Source organism: Lepidothrix coronata, unplaced genomic scaffold (genome assembly GCF_001604755.1).
Source record: "Lepidothrix coronata isolate B3197 unplaced genomic scaffold, Lepidothrix_coronata-1.0 Scaffold23, whole genome shotgun sequence".
Taxonomy (NCBI): domain Eukaryota; kingdom Metazoa; phylum Chordata; class Aves; order Passeriformes; family Pipridae; genus Lepidothrix; species Lepidothrix coronata.
Window position 1 is genome coordinate 1,473,808 of NW_016690203.1, and position 19,323 is coordinate 1,493,130.

The 19,323-nt window shown below is 37.9% G+C and overlaps 1 long non-coding RNA gene across 1 annotated transcript in view; it reads left to right on the forward strand.

Moving 5' to 3' along the window:
* LOC108494143 overlaps positions 1 to 19,323 on the forward strand; it is a 30,520-nt gene that overhangs the window by 623 nt on the left and 10,574 nt on the right. The window lies entirely within an intron of this gene.

Below are 19,323 nucleotides of genomic sequence, written 5' to 3' on the forward strand. Positions count from 1 at the left end.
CTCATTAGGCAAAGTAGTCATAAACCATAGTTCTATTTAGGGGCTGAGGCACTAATGCACAGGTAGTTTGCTTCTGCTTAGTATTTTTTATCCTTCTCAATTTCTCTCCTTCTACCCTCATCCCCCCGCCTTACCCCCCTCCCCAATTCTCCAGCTTCCCTTCCTCTCATTACTCTCTGCTAACACTGGCATTTTTTTTTCCTGTGGCAGCTCTTTCTTATTTATATACCATGTTAAAAAAAAAAAGAAAAATCCCTGGTGCACACTGTCACAGCTCCCCCTCCCCATCACTCTCTCTGGAGCAGTGCAATAACACCGGCCTGCTATGGGTCCTGCTTCCTCGCAAGCCTCAGGGACCACCAACTCCAGTGCTGGGCACCCAGAGGTGGCAACTTTTGTGTAGAATCATATTGGTGATATTGTACTCCTTTTTGACTGCGTGATTTACCAAGGCATGGGATGTAGTAATGACATTTCACACAGTATGATATGTTGTGCGTTGTTTTATATGTAGTGGATTTATTTCGGTCATTATCACTGATTAAACCAGCTTAGTTGAAAAGGCAAAGCAAAACTTGGCTTTGAAATTGTTCTTATTTAATTTTGTTTGTGCTCACATAACCCAGGACAGCACTAATTATCTCTTTAGCGTAGCTCATATTTCTAATGTAATTCATATGTAAATTGTAATTTAAATCATATGGGAATGTTTGTGTTCCTTGCATATTCTCAGTAAAGAGCACAAACAGCGAATTAAAACTGTTTGGAAATGAAAACTTTATGTTGCCTTTTTTGAACTGTCTTTGATTTCTTTTGGCTTGTTGTTTCTCTAATGAATCATGATTCAATTGGATGGCTAAGGCCGATGCGTTTAGTCTCTTCTCTCTGTATTTACGCAGCTTGCTCACTGGCCTGCTTTTCCTTCTGAATTTGGAAGGCAGGGGGGGAGCTTTCTGCATGCTTGCTACCTTTGGAAAAAAGTCATCATAAGATGACTATTACTAATAATGAATAATATTTGTATGATTACAGAGCCTAAGAGCATGGCATGCCATTATTTGTGAGACTTTGCTATTCAAATGGAATCACGCAAGAGTGTTATTTCTGGTAGCATAACTGATAATATTACGTTAAAATTTTAATCCCAAACCCGACTTTCCACTTAATAACATTAACTTTTTTTCTTTTTTTTACTTAATGCCATATTACTATCTTCTCTGAAAGCTGTTGCTGCCCATAGTGAAGTGGTCTTTTGACAGGCAAGTCAATAATTATTTGTATGAGTAGAGTATAGGACAGTAAAAATTGTTCCCAAACTTCTGAAGTTTCAGGACAGGTTGGCTTCCTGGATGTGGGAATGCTGCTGCGATACACTCTATCACCAAAAACAGAACTAAGACTAACAGCAAAAGCAACAAGCTGGATGTCACCAGGAGGGTGATTGTGAAAGCCTGCAGTCGTGGGCACCAGGTGCAGGTGTGCTACCATCTCCTGAAGCAGAAAACAGAAGGCAAAAGATGTGAAGGAAACAGGAAGGGTAAAAAGGTCAAATGAAAGAATAATTAAACCTAGAAAGCTATTAAGTTAATGAATGATGATGTCAGCTACACCTTTCTTTGCTGGAATTGCCCTTTACATTTCCTAGGCAAATCTCTACTCAAAACATTAGTGAGATAATGAATGTCTGTTTCTCATCCTGCCAAAAAAGATCTTTGCCCAGCCCATGCCAAATGAAGTTGTCTGTGCTGTACAGAGTCCAGGTGTCAGTGTCACTCCCTTGCCCCAGCAAATTGTGACCTGACCTGCCAGTGGCCACACAGGAGTGTGTTTGAAGTGCTCCCTCAGGTTTAGTGCAGGGTACTTGCGATATTATGGTCCTGGGAGCCTCTTCCCATGGACAATTGCTGCTCGGACTGGTATGCAAAGCCCTCAGGGGAAAAATCCTTAACTCCCTGCCACCCTCTCTGTTGTTCCTGCATATTGCTGTGGCCAGAAGAGAGGTTAAGGGTTTGAGGACTAATACTGCTGTATTAGTTCCTGCTGCTGTAATGCTGAGCTCTGGGACAGGTGACCCTGCCCACCAGGAAAGATTGCATATGCCAAGAAAGAGGCAGAGGGGTCATGTCAGTGAACAGACACACTGCTTCATAGCATCCCTCTGCCGACCTCTCCATCAGGAAAACCACTCCCTATGTTACAGCAATCTTGTCTTTCTCAGGCCTTGGGGACCCCTGCAGATAAGGTGCGGCATCAGGGCGCTATGTAGCACAGTTGAATGGGGGGTGGAAAAGGCAAGCAAGAAGCATCACTGGTCTGGTTTGGCTGTGACCACACAGCCCTCCTGCAGCCAGGTATCCTCCAGGGAGGAATGCTGTGACATCTAGGGCACGCATTTAAAACACATGTGGACACACATACCCACACGCACATGCACGCGCACCCACCATGACGACACAAGAGCTGTCCGAAACTATTTTCAATAATTGATTTGCTGTTTAATTGAACATCATGACTGACTAACATAGCTCATTACTTTACTCATTAGTTAATTATCGAAGAAAGTAGGACAAGTCAATAAAATGGAAGGCTGTAAATTCCAATACTAATTAGCACCATTTCCTCAGAGACATATTTAAGGGCAGATTGGCTACCTGAGTGTCCCTGGACCTTGTAGATGAAGGGAAAGGGTAGACTTACCATAAATCTAGATTACCGGCAAGCAAGTCTCCTCAGCAGTAAGTAGTCAAGTACACAGGTGCTGAGCTACCGTCAGGCACGCTCTTTGAACTGGAATATTGGAACACAAGCAGCACAGAAATTCCTATTTTTAAAAGAAAAAAGGGGCGTGGAGGTGGTGAGGGAGGGAGTGCTCACACACCAGAGAGGATCCATATTTAAAATAAATTATGCAAACTGAACTACTTCTGCAAAGCACATTTGCTCTCCAAAGCTCTCTCTTTTCCAGTCTCTCTTGCATGCACTTCATACTCTTTTTTTGGCAGTCAAAATCCTAGTCAAAATCCTAGTCAAACACCTTCAGGAGTGGGCACATTTTTAATGTGTGGCTTCTAATTTATATCTCTTATTTTTGTTTTGGTTTGGGGTTTTTTTTTTAAATAAACTATTCCAGTGAGGCAGAATTTAGTGGGTCCAGCCAAATTGAGCCAAAAAGTAATGTAAAACAAATAAAGACAGTTTCAAAGAAGACTGTGAGAAAAGGAGGCAAAGAAAATGCACATATGTGTAACATGTCTGCACTCATGGTATATATTTTATATACACATGATGTGTTATATATATGTATATATGTACTTAAATAATAAGTGCATGTGTGCATATAAAAATTCATACAGATACATACATAGAGCTACATACATATATACATACATACATACATACATACATACATATGGAAATATGCCTATATGGGGTCCTTATCCTCAGTAAGAGGAAATTAGCAAATTTCTTGAGTTCTGCAGTTTAAAAGCCCTCAGGACTTACAGGCTGCCTTTCAAAAATCAGCACAAGAGGACTCAGACTATGAAAAGGTTCTGTTGATATACTGGTACACTGTTCAACCATTCGTCTAAATTATTGTAAACAATTAAGGGATCAGGATAAATATATTTTCTTAAGTCCTTTTATTTGGAGGCATATCTTCTGGGTCTTCATCTCAACATATATTCACTTTTGAAAAATTAATTTCCAGTTAGGTGAATGGAAATGGAGATCAAAAGCATTACTTGAGCTCAACTTAAGGGAAGAAATCACCCTAAGAATAGGTCTCAGTCTGGAGCTTTAAATATTTAGTAATTCTAAAAATATATTAGTGGATTAACCTAAAAAATGCTAACAGATGTCTGTTACTTGACTTACTATATTTTGTGCCTGCAGTTCTGATTATTAAACCACAAGTTATGCTTGATTATCAAGTATTTTAAAAAGTACTTTGCCAAAGTGTTCTAGAAGATTGCATGGATTTTTTTAATCAGTAGTTTCGAGAATCTGGCCTCTGGTGCAAATAAACCAAGACTGAAATTTAAGTTTAGGGAAGAAGGGGTAAATGTGCTTAACAGAAAGCTCTTGATAGAAATAATGCAGGAGAAAAAATCTTTAACTATTTTAGTAATTTTTTTTTTAAAAAGTGGTATTTTATTATCTATATTTGGAAGGGGATATTTGTTTGGGATGTTCTCTTTGCATGAGTGAACGATAGGAAAAAAAAACAACTAAACAACACCATATAAAATTGACTGGGAAAGAACAGAGAGGAAAAAATGTCCCCAATCAGATGTTCACTTAGTATAGGCTAAGGTGCAAGGTATATACAGCATATACAAGCACTGCACACTTGCTAGGAGTTGGAAATTATAAAGGAGAACACTCAGAAAAGATGTGTTTCCAGACAGTGCCAAGCACTCTTTGATACTGAGATTTTTATTTTTTTTTTTTAAATAATTCTGGTTAGGTCATGCTGTATCTCTAGATATACTTGAACATCTTGGCTACGAGGCCTCAGGGAGAGCTCCCAAACTGAGCAGCCAGCATGCTCAGCCTACAAGAGCTCAATATTACACAATGGGTATGGGAATGGGGAGAAGGCTGTGAGAAGACCCAACTTCAAGATTTGAGCCACGCTTTAGAGCCACAAATGTCTCTAAAAGTACACAAATATGCAATGCTTACATTTTACACTGTCATTTGTCATACATATTGTAATGTATGTACATAATGTAAGGTAATTCTCATTTACATTTTTAACTCCTTGTCTGTATCTGTTGTTAATCACTCCAAAACTGGAGGCAGAAGTCGATTACCAAGCACAATACCTAGAGTAGTCTCTGAGCCAGCAGACGCAAAATGTGCAGACTGGAAGTGCTCTGGTGAATTTGCAGAGGTCCTCTTCGAGATGGGGCCCTCAGGCCCCTGCAGCCTTTAATCAGCTGTAACTGGAGTGAAGCTGTCAGCTCCTGCTTGTATTCTGTCAACTTCAGTACCACTTAGAGCATCCCTGACAAACGTATATTGAACATTTAACAGTCAATCTGTGGGCAAGCTTTTGATTTTGCAGGAAACTTTCTAAGGTTCCACTTTTTACAAGGGAAAACTTGTTAAGTTATTAGGGAGGAAGACGGAGAAAAACATCCTTCAGTCAAATCCTTTGCTTTTATGGAGAAACCCAGTTATCTTTTCTTTAGCAGGATGATGGATTGGCTCAGTTCAAGGTGATATCCCAGCTGGTGCAAGACAAAGAAAGGGCTATCGTATGATGGTGACACCTCTCTTCCTCTGTCAGTCAAACTGTGCTAGTTGTACTGTAGAATTGGAGCAGTCTGCTATTATTAGAAGTATTATCATATAAATTATTCACACTGAAATATATGTTCAGCTCTGGTGTGTTTATAAGTTTCCCATTAAGAATTTAAATTTAAAGATCTTTTCCAGCTTCATGAACCTCCCCAAATACCCTTCTTCCACTCACCTACTTCTGGTGTTGCCTCAAAAGCATACAGATGTAAGTGTGACTGTCCGGGATGAGTGACTTCAAGCAAAGCTGTTCCTATATTTTTAAAATACTAAATGCATTTCAAAATAATGCAATACATGCCAAATCTACACAAGAATTCTTTATCATGCGCAAATTATTTGAAGATTTTTTTTCCTTGTTCCTTTCCTTTCTGATGCCTGGGGACTTTATTTTTTCTTTTTTTGTGTGTGTAGTTTATGGACTAAGCTTATTATTTGCTAATTTTAGGTCCTACCTCCTCCTCTTGGGAGCCTAAATACTCTACTATTATTTCTTCACAGAGCTCACTCCTACAGTATCCCTGCTGTAAATGCAGTTGAATCTTACCTAATGATGACAAAATAAGGCCATGACACATCTGAGCAGTCTGGAAGGGTACAAAGGGAAGTAGGACAGATACAGTTTCTTCACAAGTCAAATCAGTCCATAGCATTCAGTCTCCCCACAGTCCCCATGGTAATGCCATTGCAAGAGGGAAATTATTATAACATTACAACACTGAGCTCCCATAACCACACTGATCCCTGGGGACTCTGCTATTTGCCACCCCACAACACAGAAATCTTCCTGAATAGGCTCCTTCCCTAACACTATTAAACACACAGTCTTCTCAAGGAGAGAACAGAAACTTCCTTGAGGACACTGAGTCCTTAGAAGACAGTTCATATAAAATGGGAATGAAAACACTTCTGGTCTCCTAAAGGCACCATATGAAGATTATGGCAACCTCATCCAGACAGAAATTAGGAAATTAATCTAAATTAATTAGAATTAAATTAAATATTTGAGTAATTAATATTCATGTGGCACCAATATGTACCTATTTATTACTACTGAGTGTTGTTGGTATCACTTATACTATTTTAATACTTTTTTTTATTACCGTACCGCTTAGAAGCCCTCACTGCAGAGGGCAGTAGTGCAACCACTGTTGCACCAGCCTGACAGAACAAGTCACTGTCCCTTCTCCAAAGGGTTAAGGAGCAATGACTGTACTTATGGAAGCAGTTCTGGTCCTACCAATGCAGAGACTTACCTAGTGAAATCTGGAAGATTATTTAAAGGAAAAAATTATTAATTCATACTGTTGTCAGTGGGAGTTAGGTGCCTAGCATGCCTTAAAACCCAGGCCTGGATTAGGCAATTGCAGCTATGACAAACTCAATAAAACTGGCAAACTAAATAAACTGAAACAGTAGGAACAGCTTTAGGAAAAAACAGCGGCAATAAATTTTTGTGGACTTCAATGCAAGAACATTTCTAGTCATATTTAAAAGGAGAAAAAGTTTCAGACAAAACCAGGCCTACCCATCTTGCAGAAGTCTGAGGAATGAGCAGAAGGCCAAAAAGAGTCAAAGCAAAGCCACTCATCTTCATTACACACAAAGTAAGAGGCAGACAAATGAGGAAATAATTAAATTTTTGTGCATATATTTGAAGAACCTTTCTTTCCTGCAGCTGACGTTCATCAAATTCTCACTGCCTCTCCCAGTCAATTCTGTCCTTCAATTAACCAATAAGTCAATTTGTTCTTTTTCCATTAGAAAAATCCTCCTCTCAGCAAAAAATGCATCATTTCACTATCAGATCGATTCACCCTTCCTTCTCACTGCTCAATCGATAATCTCTGCATCTCCTTCACAGCAAACAGGTCCGTGGAAAGAAACCTGCCTAGGAAGTTTCTCTCCTTTTATTTGTGCTACCTACATACAGGTGGCTCACTAGGCACTTCTGAGTGCACAAGCATGGAAACATTCGAAACAATACTGTAGGGAACTGGATTTGAAGGTAAAAGACAGATCAGAACTGAGCTTTTATTTCCAATAACATTACACCCATTTTGATAACTGGTGGAATTATATGTCACACCAAAAGTGCATGCAAAATTTCACAATATTAAAAAAACAAATGGAAAATTGAATATGCAGTGACAAACAGCTCAATGTTTGGACAATATAGAGCTTTTACAAACCATTCTATGCCACTGAACTATTCTGATTGAGTTTGATAAAAGTAACAAGAAGTGCCCATACCCAAAGCTCTAGACAGCGACAGATTGCAAATAGAGATAGCTATGAAAAAAGAAAAAAATTGTCTTCAAATAAAGAATGGCTGTAAGTCAGGCACATTTCATTTGACCAGAAAACCATCAATAAAGCTCAGTACATTCACGAGGTCTTTTCAAATCCAAAAGGTAAGGTTGTATGGCATTAGAAAAGCACAACTTATTGGAGAGGTTGCACCTTCTGTACAAAGGACATACACAGGTGCAAATCCAGAGACTCCTTCAGCATGAGCAGGAATCCAATCCTGGATGAAACACAGTTACCATATAACTAGATGAAGTTGCAATACTCAGCAGATTATGGCATGAAGTGAAAAAGAAGTTGTTTAGATTACATATAAATAATGCAATTAGCCAAGTTGGTTAGAACGCTGATATCAGTACTTGCAGTACAGAAAGGGCAAGGAGCTCACTTTCAGTGAAACCTTAGGCAGACTACAAGCACTCCATTTGATGGTCAGAGAATAAATTTTGTGAGATTATATTTTGGAGGGTTTCTCCACAATTTAGAAATGTGAAGATTTAAAATACGAACTGCTAAAAGCAATGTGTCTTCACTTTTTATTTTTTTGTTGTTGTTATTTAAATTTCTGCTGAGTGTTTTTTCACTTTAGGTTTGGTATTTTTCTTCCCACTTCAGTTGTTTGCTCTCTGTAGGAGTGTGGCAGGGTATGGAGTAGGTTTTTTACTTCCAGCTGTGAATCAAAGCAAAAGTGAAAGTTATACTTTTTTCTCTGTGATCTATTAAGACTTGTGAATATTTTCATACCAGAGCACTATTTGAATATTTATGAATAAAAATCCATTACATACTAATGAGTTACCACTCTCAGTCACTAGCCTCTTTCTTAATCTGTTTTGCCATTAACTCATAACCTCAATGTAGTAGCCCAGGTTAGTCTTTGGCATAAATTTCCAGCTGAATATTTTATTTAGGAAAGAACACAAATTTGGGACAAGCCAAACTATTCATAAACTTGTGCTGAATTTTGTTAGTAGGTCACCTGAAAATAAAAAGAAAGAAAATCAGAAAAGTCAAACCGCCCCTTTCCCTTCATTTTAAACAACGTTCCCAGTTATTGCCTCAAACTGATTCTTTTCCATTCTAAGGAAAACCAGGTCTCCATGTAACCCAATTAAATACTTTCTAAGCAACTGCAACTTATAGACACCAAAATCTCCCTAAAAACACTCAGGGAGCTGAAGTCTCCTTTGGGAGCCCAACTGGTTTTGAGTGCCTTGCAGCTGGGAACATCATTTGCATCAAAGAGCTCCTGGTGTAAAGACTCCTCCCTGCAAGGATGCTGTGTCTTCATTTATGCACCGACAGTACCTTTGCAATGAGATGGGACATCACGCAGCATCTTCAGTTAAACTCTCTGCAGGATAGGGGTGTACCTTGTTGCTCTACAACTCTCAGGGGGAACCTTGCTGCTTTCTACAGCTAACAAAAAGGAGGTTGTAGCTAAGTGGTGGTCCGTCTCTTCTCCCAAGTAAAAGTGACAGGATGAGAGGAAATGGCCTCAATTTGCACCAGGGGAGGTTTAGACGGCATATTAGCAAAAGTTTTTTTCACTGATAGGGTGGTCAAACAGTGAAACAGGCTGCCCAGGGAAGTGGTGGTATCACCATCCTTGGTAGAATTCAAAAGACGTGTGAATGCGGCCCTTGGGTATATGGTTTAGTAGTGAACACACAGTGCTAGGTTGACAGTTGGATTTAATAATCTCTTCCAACTTCAGCGATTCTATGATTCTAAAAAAGAGCTAGAGATCACTGCTGTAAAAGATGCTACAAAACATACAAACATTAGAAGCCTTTTCAACTGAAAAGCTAGAATAAGATACAGCTTCTTTGAGACAAAAATGTCATAACTTTTGAGACAGCTTCAGTCTACATGTATAACATATACAAATTTCACACTATACAGTTCATACTGTGAACATGTACACAGCATTGCAGAGCACTTCTGATGCGACTTCGTTCACTTTCCATAATATAGACATGATTTTATGTTGGATCACAGTTGATTATATGTGCCTTACAACTCCAACACAGGAAAATAATCTCTCTTTGAGCTGCCCTGGGGTAGATAAACACAGTTTTCACAATGTTACCCTACGGCCATAAGAGCTGCATGGTGGGGAGAGAGGGGAGAACTAATCTGTGCACAAGATTATGGAAGGGAGAGAAGATTGCAGGACACAGATTGCACTTACCACACTCTTTGTGATCATCACTCAATGGCTGTCCCTTATCCTGGGAGGACAAAGAGACAAAGGAGAGGATACAAGATCTCCTTTTGACCAAGTAATTTACTTGCCCATTGTGTGGTAACAGGGAACAATGTCCATATATCGCTTGAGCAGAAAGGCCTTTTAGCACTGTTGCCCTTGAAATCCTTATTTTTGTTAACGACAGGACTTATGACTACACTCCCCTTCTCCTCCACCCCCTTCTCTTCCAGCTCCCAGTAGCAGGGAAGAGGTTGGGCCAGCCCGCTCCTGGCCCCAGGGAGGAGGTGGCAGAAGGCTGGCCTTATTTACCTTAGCCATTTCCCCGTGTAATCTGGGTAATCGTGTGGCTAATCGGTGACACGGAGGAGCCCCCCACACCGCAATTCACAATGCCAACCCATTCATATTTCATACAATAGAGTATTTAAGTCATCCCATGCCTTGCCAAGGCGATTGCTCCCCCTTTGTTCTGATGTTTTCGGCAGGGGTCTCCTGCCCTACTCCCTCTTTCACACCAGCATATGTCCTAACTCTTGCCTGCTGCAGCTGGACAAGGGCTGTTGTTTTTGTTTTGTTCTTCAAAACCAATGAATTGATTATGGCAGTGTGAAATGTGGGTTAAAACAGTCCCCACATGTATGCATACATTAGCCATTTGCTACATTACGATTTCACAGCAAGGTGACCGATGAGGCAACAGTGCTCATGCTCTTCCATTTTGAATGGGCAATCTGTTAAGCACAAAAGGAAATAGTAAATAAAAGACTGACTGAACATATTGTTTCAAAAATGGCTCACCATGCTATATCAAAGTGAAATAAAAGTACCTCTACCCCAATGTACTGCAACCATAAAGAAAGAACAAATCTAGTCTGTAACAGAAAATTACAAGGTTCACATGAATGGATATAGAATATTAAATTCAGACCACATTCCTGCAATAAGGATTACTATTGCATATTCACCTTTACTTGCTGCCTATCTCACATTCAGCATGTAGTGAACTCAACAGCCTTACAAATTATGGAATCTGATCTCATCTTTGTACAACCCAAATACAAAAAGCCCACAGTAAACACCTCCAGTTCAGGATTTACCTCTCATAGGGTGTGTTGATTTGTGGATCAGAACTGGCAAGGAGAAATTGCCTTCATAGGCTAGACTATCAGGTCTCTTCTCTCTCTGACTGGCAATGACAAAAAGTCAGTTTTCTCCAAAAACTCTTTTATAGCTTATACAGAACAGGTCTTGTGGCTCCATTTCTCTTCCAAGGTGTAAAGAAATGACATCACAGCAACTCCCTCAAAATTAATACTGCCAGCTTAGGTCAAAGTCTGCAACAGAAATGCCTTTTTATTTTTAAGAATAACCCTAAATGCATTATAATATAATTCAGGTACTTAAAAAGAAGTATTTATTGACATGACAAAAGATGTCATTCCTTCCTGGTTCAAGTTTATACTACTCCATGGATGTACAACTGGTGCTGAAACACGTCACTCATGACTTTTCATGTAAATACCTGAGCCATGTTCCTTGGCTTGAATTGAGCATATAGAAGTTCACACCTGTGTTCTGTATTACAATCAATTTTCATTTTTTACTACTAAAACTGGAAAAAAAAATTTGAGCCTCAGTCTTGAGAGCCAGTTTTCAACAGAAAGCTAAGCTTTCTATGAAAAGTTAATTAATTAGCACACACACAATATTTTACAGACTTATAAATAGCAGTGTATTGTATAAAGTACATAAAAGGAAAAATTTGTACAGCACGCTCACCTAGTTTTTGAATGCTTAACTGTAAGCCTGAAACCAGGAATTTCAAAATCTTTAGGGGAACAGAGGGCACAACACAGATGTATTTAAAATTTCATTTTGATTATCAAAGAAGTTACAATATCTTGTTTCCAAATCCAACTCTTCAATGGCAGAATTTGGAAACCTCTTTCTTTCTGCACACCCCCTGCCCCCCCCAAATCACAAAATAACTATAACAAAGAAAGATTCTCAAGACTATTCTTTCAGGGCAGACTCAAGCACTAGAATGTGCAGCAGCAAATTATCTATCTGTACATCTGTCACTGAAGAAAAGCAGATTTTGTTCAAATTGCTATCAGTAGAATTTATACCACCTGAAAATGATCCCAATACAGCTAAATTTGTAAATGGTTACCTTCCATATCACCCAAACAGCAGGGACAGAGCTACAGCAATATAAATGTGCTAATCCCTGCACAATGTATTCCCACATCTCCCTGTATCAAATCATTCCAAAGGGTTTTCAATATACAAGTTAATTAGCTATAGCGAAGCAGCAAAGTAACGCCTAATGAAGACCAGGACTTAAAATACCAGAAGTAGCCTGTTGTACCCTTTCCCCCAACTTTAATGTTCTTTTGAAACGGGTTGCAGATATAGTTCAAGTGTAATTTAACAAGAGACAGATGGCATTTAATGAACAGGATTGTTTTAATTACATGGTAAACATAGTGGACATTTTAAAATATGCATTTTCAACAACATCTACAAGAGCACCATTTCTGTTTTAGCACCTCGAAATGCTACTGCCATGCAGTATCTATCTATCCATCCATCTATCCATCATCTATCATCTATCTAAGCACTTGTAACGCTGAGCAAGAAAATGACACTATTTTGTTACTGAACACATTACATTATATTCTAATTATATGCTCAATTTCTCATTTCTTAAAACAGTTCATGGAAAAACAGTTGCATACTTCTACTCCAAAAAATTAAATCTCTCTAAAACTAATTGTACAGAATTAAAAAGATACAAGCAAGGCATGTCTGCAACATACAACTAGCAGAGATAAGATAAAAGATAACATAAGAAAGTAAACTTAATTACCTAAGAAATATCTGCCACTTGCAGGAAATGCAGAGCTGCCACAGTCACATGTTTCATATTTAACTAAGAAATGAAAAGCCTTAATTAATTAAATTAAGGTCCTGATCCTCACTGGATGTGGAAGCCAATGAGAGTTTATCCATGTGAACCTCATAGCTGGAGTGGAACTGAACACTCCCTTTTACTGTCTATTAAGGATGAAACTCATTTTGTAATCCCATCACTTCATTAGCACCTTTCCAGCACATTATCTTTGCCCTAATCCTCCTGTCACTTTAGGGATTCAGGGTCATTAGAGCACTTGAAGGGTCGATGTTATTGTCGTGGAGGTGTGAATTGATCACTAAGATGACAACTGGTGACAAGTATACTTTATTAGTCTGCTACTTTGCCTCTTAATTGCTACTGATTATCCTGTCTTTTAGAAAGGAAATTTGGACTCCTACCATTGCCAAAGATTGCACTGCTTTCTAATAGAACCATCTAATCACTGTCCCCCATCCCTTCCACTTCCTCACCCCTCCACCCCCAGAAAGGAGTCCATTTAGACATAGTATATTTGCCCAATTCAATGGAACTACTTGTGTGAGTAAAATCAACAAGATAAGGCCCTTTAACCCTCCTATTTCATTGTGTTTGGCTTTTGATTGAGAGAATTTCTCTGTTAAAAACCCAAATATTTCTGATTACTTCTTTTCCTTTGCAATGGCATGAATAGGATCATCTTTTTTTTTTTTCCAAAAGTCCCGTTTTGGGTATGGCTATGCTTACTATTTGAATGGATTTCCCAGAGGAAGAGCTGGCTTTCCAAACATCATCATATTGCATTTTAACTACACATTAACCCAAACTAGCAAAAAAAAAATTAAACTTCTGCGTCTTGCCAGATTTCACATGCTTCAAGCCTTAATTGCTGTTAACCACAAGATTTACACTTACTATTTAGTTTTACAAAACTCCCTGCTTAAATAAGGGTAAAAAAAAATAAAAGGAAAAAGAAAAAGAGCTTTTCAAACTAGAGAGCTAGGAGAGTAGAAAAATCTTAGGGCAGCATAAATGTACTATTGTACTTCCTTGAAAGTGGCAATCTTTGCATTACTGGTTGTTTTGTTTCATATCAGGGTAAATATATCTATAAGGGATCACACTTAGCAGCAAGGGAATATTAATACAGAACTCTTAAGCTCTCTGTTCTTTTTTATTAACATTGATTAAAAAAATAACACTGGCGACAAAAAGAAAACAACTCCCAGATCTCCTATTCCTATTCTAAAACCCACATAAAAGTCAATCTCTGTATAACACTCCCTTCCAAAACCAAGTGCTAAACCTAAATCGGAAAAAATTAAGAACTTTAACAAATGTCTAATCTTGAATTTTGTAATAGAGACATTCAAATATGAATCTAGCTGCTCAGGATGAATATTTGACCTTCCTAAGTCATTTGAATTGTTCAAGGTTATTTTATAGGATCAGTATTTCACATTCTAATTTCCAAGGATGACACATTTCCCATGAAAAAAAGCTGCTACATAAAATTCAGATTGGCTCTTTGAATTTTACTGTGGTCAAAAGAAAACTTTAAACAGTTTGTGCAATAAGCTGATCCCTCCCTTCCTCTTTTAACCATGCCTACGTAGAACTTCTGCAAAGGCACTTTGCTTATTAAAAAAAGCTTGAAGATGATTGAAACCTTTAATTAATTTTTTATTTGATTTCACTAGAGAAAAATAGCAAATACTTATGGTATTATTTTTGCAAGAGTATGACTGCATTTTATAGATAGTTTTACATGCACAGTCCTGCTCAACAAAAACAAAAGTTCTTTCATTTTACCTCCACATGTCAATACAAAACACAACTGCTCCTGACTAGAGTGTTGTTTGGTCTTCTGATCCCATCATCTTCTTCAAAAAGAGATCCTGAACTGTATTTGGATGGAGGCCTCTGTAGACTCTATTCTAAACTGTAGCTACTTTAACTTCACTAGTTTGGGATCTAAAATATTTTTATTTAACTAAGACATGGCCCATAAATTGTCAATGTAATTTCAGTCTGAGTGACTCACCTCAGTTTTCATTAACCAGTACCATGACAGCTTGACTTACCTGAAACAAATTGGCCTACGTGGAGATAATACCGATACCAAGTGCAACAGGTATGGGATTGATGAGTAAGATGTTTGGGAGACAGAACATATCTGTGAAGTAAATGGAAGAAGGTGAGCACTGTTGAGGTCACTTCTGAAACCAATGATTGCTTTACACAGCCTGCTCTAACAAACATAGCCTTAGGACATAACTGTTACCTGGCAGCATTTCTGGAAACAATCATAACTGGATATTCATGCTAAAAGATGGGTACTAAGAAACAGAAGACACTGTAAAGTGAGACAAACTGGTGCAGTAAGATGTTGTTGAGATGTTTCCTTACCATCACCACACTGGTGATGGTTCCCACAGAATGTAATTACGTTCCTGCAACAGAAAACTAGTGAGCAGTCCTTCCTGGAAGGAGACTGGCTAAATAACCATAATGTACTCCTTATGATTTTGGTAATCATAAATAAATATATTTTAGATCCCATATCCCATATCTGGTAATAAAAAGACTAATACTGAAATATACTTTACTGTCCATACATAAATAATGGGCCAAATAATTGGAAAATTCTAGGAGATGAATATGACAAAAATGGGAGAAGAGTGTAAATTTCTTCTGGAGGAAAAGATCTAGTATCCTAAGGGAAAGTAGCACCTCCTGGCTAAAAGCAGGGAGGAGTTATACTTAGAGCTAGAGTAGGGTATATATTTTTCAGAAGGGTACATATTCCTTTGCAATGACTGAACAGAGACTGTTGAGTAACAGTTGACCCACTCTCACAGGCAGAGCTGAATGATGTTCTGAGACACTTGCAGACCATCAACAGATGATAATACACCAGAGTCAGCTTCAGGGTCCCTGTGGCATAGGCCATATGTGATGACAGCAGTGATTAGCAGTGATTAGATCTAGACTTAGCATCTGTATAGGAAATATCTCTGACACTATCAATTTCTCTCTCTCCAGAGGTTCTTTCCTCCCACAGTCTTGGCCTCACTGTTCTTCTGTATAACAACAAGGCCCAATCCAATGCAGCTACAACATATCCACAGCCCTGTCACTAACAGCACTAACAGCCCTACTAAACAAGCGTAAAGATGTCACGATAGATATTCACAAAGAAATGAAGATTGTCTTTTCCTAAATAATATGATGATACTCTTCGTTGGTGTTAGTAGGAGTTCTAGATAGACAAAGCAGTTGAAGTCCAGGTCGGATTGATAGATGAACTCAGAACTCTGGCATTTGGATTAAAGAAGTCTAGAAATGAATCTTATATTTGACATTTAAAACACTTTCAAAGGGAACCTTTTATACTGCCTGTACTTTCTTAAATCACAGCAGAAAGAACTGCCATAGCAGAATAGTGTGAGAAATTACTGTCCAACTGCTTCTCTGTTTTCCCACGTTATGACTGAAGACATTAGTCCCTGAATCATTTTACATCTTGGCATTACGTGCAATGACACTGTGCATGAAAAACAGATGATGTAACAGAAAGAAAATTTGAAAATTTATTTATCCTTTCTTTTGAAAATCATCTAGAATGTAAATGTGGCTGTGGCAGCTCTAGATGAAAGGGAAGAGAAAAAAAAAAAGTCTGCTTTTGGAGAGCTAGCTTGACTAAAAACTTTAGATTTATGCAGTCTGACTCCCAGTTCCTGCACGACCTTGGCAAAGTCACTTATTGTAACATTTTCAGAAATGGATGCTATTTCCTCAGGCTTTCATTCTACTTCTCATCTCCAGAGTATATGACTGCTTTGCATGTACAACCAATAGCAAAATTAAAATTCTCAAGGGACTTTATGGAATCTCTGGATCTTGGTGTTTTCAGGGCTTTAGAGCTATTTGATGTAACATACATACAGCATGATTTGCTAGCTGTTCCAGGATTTCCTCCACAAAACTTTGAATTTTACAAGAAGTCTTTATGGACTGCCAGAGTTTTGGAAGACCAGTTTGAGACAGCTAAGTCATTCAGAAGAAGTCAGTGAGAGACATAGTATGTCTGAAATATCAGATTTTTTCCATCTAATTTCTTCCCATCAAATGACATGAAGCATTTAACAACTGAAGGACACAAAACTGAAAAAAGGGTGTTTCATCTCTCCCTTACTTCTCAGCTTTCAAATTGGGGGTTTAATTATTTTGGAATGGTTGAGGCAGAAGAAGTAACGAAACTGCTGAACAAGTTGAAAATCTTCATACTTAGGGGAAGCAATATGCTTTATACATATGCTTTATACATATGCTTTATATATTAAATGATTTGTACATTTGCTAGAAACTTGCACTGATTTATAAGAAACATCCTCTCAAACCCAGATATTAAGGTTAAAGGTAACTGCAATCTCACTCTACTGCAGTGTTAAATAAATAATACATATTTTAGGACTGAAAGAATCAATCCGGAAAGGAAGGACTATACCAGACTATAAATACAAACAGAACAAAGTTCGTTAATCTGCTATATTAGCTATTGTAGGATATTTCAACACAATGTATACTTCCTCTTTATTGTCACCAATCTTTCTCCTGCTCATATTCAAGCTGAGGTGGTCTATCAACCTTCACAATCATCTGAAATCACATTTTGGTGAATATTCAGGCACGTCTGACAGAGCATGGAAAGCTGAAGTGCTCTAATAGGCCTTGGAAAAACATCAGACTCTCTGTTGGTGTTCATCCCACCAGCTTTAGATATTCTGTAATTTTTATCTCAGAACAATTTCAGCGACGCCACTTTGGGTTCTCACTGAACTTCTCCATGTACAACCTCTCCATTTTACTGCGCCTATAGGAAATGTCATTTCTCATCACCATTGCTTGAACTTTTATTGCCACCTTCTTCCTTTTAGTTGTGTGCACATTAAGCATTCACTAGCTGACATTTCTTCTCCTTCTTTTTTTTTTTTTAATAATGTATGTAAGCATGTAATCACTTAAGGGCTCTACGTAGTTCTTATTAGATGTTTTATTAAGTCAAAAATATACCAAGTTGAAAATATCCCTTGCTTTACATTCCAGATCATAAAAACAGCTCACCTTTTCTTAACGTTTTGGACATAAGGTTTTCTCATAAATGTTGACAAAGCTACCAAACTTACGATGAACCTGTTCTTTAGTTCCTTTAAACAGCTCTAACCACCAGCAGCAGAACAGTGGACTGTTTGCTGCTCTTACCAGCCAAACTTCACAGGGACAATAATCAGCAAAGAAAGGAAAGTGCATGCGTTTGTTCCTGTAGTTAAACCAAATAAGCTGGAGTGAAAGTCCTCTGTACAATTGACTATAATATTGCACACCTGTTAGTGAAATACTTACAAGTAACTTTCTCAGTCATGTGCTTGCACTGACTGTCTTTTATGCTAGCAAAATCCTGTTGTACCAAGATTAGCCAGTAAAACTAATAAAAGTAAATGAGTAAACCATGATGCAGGTATGAAATACATAAATTAAGCTAAAATATTGGAAGGAGGGGAAAAGGCAACACCTAGAAAACAACAGAAACCTATAAAAACAAGATCTGAGTAGGATCAGAAGAATTACCTGTGGCATTCACTTCAGATAACCTCAGAAAATTATGAAAGATATTGTTTGCAAAAAAAGCCAACAACCCTCTTAACTACAACTTTCTAATATGTTGGAAACAAAGACGCTGCAGACTGAAGTACACTAACTGTTTGAGCTGAATGTGAACACAAACTTTCTAACACCTCAGTAAACACTTCAGAGAGAGCATTACTCTAATATCTGTAAATCAGGGCACTGCAAATTAACCCCGTGTTCATTAAAAAGCTTGCTGATTTCATGTTTTTGTTATCATTCTGATACAAGCCTGAGAACAAAAGTACTTAACAATTCCAGTCAAATAGGATCAGGGCATTAATTCTTGTTTGGATGCAAGAGCAATATAAATCATCTGTTCCAAGCTAACAATTTAAAGAGTGCACAGTGCATTATGTTAAATAAAGTATTAACACTGAGTAAAGAGCACCTATTAAGGGACTTTGAGACTTCTGGCTCACATTACCTTACACCATTTCTTTAAATAACCTTATTCCAGCTTTTTAATCCCATAATTATTCCACAACTGTATTGTCAGAAAACTCCACTGTTTCTAACAATGTATAGCTGTAAGACATTGTGTGAACCTTCAGTTAAATTCTTGTACTTATTCATGTTATCAGCCTGACTTATCTTTTACACTTTAATATACATAATATTGTAATTGTAAGTTGATTAAATAAAGTGTACTTGATGATCTAAATTTCTGGTTTTTAAAACAAACTGCTGAAATAAGGAAGAAAAAATCACATTTTACTTGTGCATGCACAGATGTGCATCTACATGTATACACACACACACACTATTTAATACATACTTGTGATGTGTCTTCACTCAGTCATTTAGCAGCCTTCTTCCCAGTCACCTTAAAGTCTGTAGATCAACTATCTGAAGCTCTTCTTCCATGACCTTCGTTTTCTTTCCAATATGTTTTCTCTTGATCTGTTCC